Source organism: Mandrillus leucophaeus, unplaced genomic scaffold (assembly GCF_000951045.1).
Source record: "Mandrillus leucophaeus isolate KB7577 unplaced genomic scaffold, Mleu.le_1.0 Scaffold331, whole genome shotgun sequence".
Classification (NCBI taxonomy): Eukaryota; Metazoa; Chordata; class Mammalia; order Primates; family Cercopithecidae; genus Mandrillus; species Mandrillus leucophaeus.
In genome coordinates this window covers 261,321-263,335 of record NW_012103488.1, presented here as the reverse complement: position 1 = coordinate 263,335, position 2,015 = coordinate 261,321, and the positions used below count along the sequence as shown (strand labels likewise).

At 40.6% G+C, this 2,015-nt stretch overlaps 1 protein-coding gene across 1 annotated transcript in view; it reads left to right on the top strand.

The window, feature by feature from the left end:
- TBC1D12 (TBC1 domain family, member 12) overlaps positions 1 to 2,015 on the top strand; it is a 117,473-nt gene that overhangs the window by 86,063 nt on the left and 29,395 nt on the right. The gene's annotated exons all lie outside the window — the stretch shown is intronic.

The following is a 2,015-nucleotide window of genomic DNA, read 5'->3' as shown; positions in this document are numbered from 1 at the left end:
AGGGATATATTCCAAGACACCAAGTGGAATATATAAGTTTGGGTTTTTTTGTTTTTGTTTTTGAGACGGGATTTTGCTCTTTTTAATTTTTTCTTCCTTTTTTTTTTTTTTTGAGATGGAGTCTTGCTCTGTTGCCCAGGCTGGAGTGCAGTGGTGCTATCTTGGCTCACTGTAAGCTCCACCTCCCAGGTTCACACCGTTCTCTTGCCTCAGCCTCCTGAGTAGCTGGGACTACAGGTGCCTGCCACCACACCTGGCTAATTTTTTTGTGTTTTTAGTAGAGACAGGGTTTCACCATGTTAGCCAGGATGGTCTCGATTTCCTGACCTCATGATCCTCCCACCTCAGCCTCCCAAAGTGCTGGGATTACAGGTGTGAGCCACCATGCCCGGCCAAGATGGGGATTCGCTCTTGTTGCCCAGTTTGGAGTGCAATGGCACGATCTTGGCTCACTGCACCCTCTGCCTCCTGGGTTCAAGCAATTCTCCTGCCTCAGCCTCTCGAGTAACTGGGATTACAGGTGCCCGCCACCACGCCCGGTTAATTTTTTGTATTTTTAGTAGAGACGGGGTTTCACTATGTTGGCCAGGCTAGTTTCGAACTCCTGACCTCAGGCAATCCACCCGCCTTGGCCTCCCAAAGTACTGGGATTACAGGCGTGAGCCACCGTGCCTGGCCTATATAGGGTTTTGTACTTGTCCTGAAACTGCAGATAGTGCAGAATCCTATAGATACTCTGTTTTTTCTATACATACATACCTATGATAAAATTTATTGATTAGGCACAATAAGACATAAACAGCAATAACTAATAATAAAGTAGTACAGTTATAACACTCTTCTAACAATTTAGGTAAAAGAAGCAGTACTCGAACACAAGCTCTACAATACCACAACAGTTGATCTTATAACTGAGATGGCTACTAGGCAGGTGGGTAGCATATACAGCATGGTTACGCTGGATAGAGGGATGATTCTCTTCCTTGGCAGGATGGAGCAGGACCACTCCAGATTTTACCACCCTATTTAGAATAGCATGCAGTTTAAAATGTATGACTTGTTTATTTCTGGAACTTGCCATTTAATATTTTCAGACCACTGTTGACCACAGGTAACTGAAACTTCAGAAAGCAAAACTGGGGAAAGTGGAGGACTACTGTATTTTATTTGATTTCTGTCACAGAATTTGATTCTAATGTAACACTTTTCTACCCAAAAGTCTTTTAGTAATCTCATTATACTTCTGCTACAAATATATAAATTAATTAAAAATGAAAAATCAGCTTTATTTCTGATATACATAATATTCTAAATATTAAATGTTTTTTCTAATTTGTTATTACAATTGTTAGTATAACTGATCAAAACAAATAGACTACATAAATTAAAAAAACAAAACAAATTTTTAATTATCTCAGTAACTCAATTAGATTCTCCTTCAACTTTATTAAAAACAGAAGACTGTTAAGTACTTGAGTTGCAAAAACATTTTGTTACCAATCATTAGAATTGTTCATTTTCTCAGTTTCTGTAAAGTATCCCAAAAGCCTTTATTGAGACTAGTCAAAATATCTATTACTGACATTTTATGCTAAATTTTATTTTGTGTTTTGTGTTTTTTGTTTTGAGACAAGGTTTCACTCTGTTGCCCAGGCTGATCTTGAACTCCTGGGGCTCAAGTGATCCTCCCACCTCAGCCTCCCAAAGTGCTGGGTTTATGTATGAGCCGCTGCACCCAGCCTACGCTAGATTTTAAAAAAAGAAAAAAAATCTATTAAAATTATATCTTCAGGCTGCGTGCGGTGGCTCGTGCCTGTAACCCTAGCACTTTGGGATACTGAGGCCGGCAGATCACTTGAGGCCAGGAGTTCAAGACCAGCCTGGTCAAAGTGGCGAAATCCTGTCTCTACTAAAAATACAAAAATTACCTCAGCGCGGAGGCGCATGCCTGTAATCCCAGCTACTCAGGAGGCTGAGGCACGAGAATTGCTTGAACCTGGGAGGCAAAGGTTGCA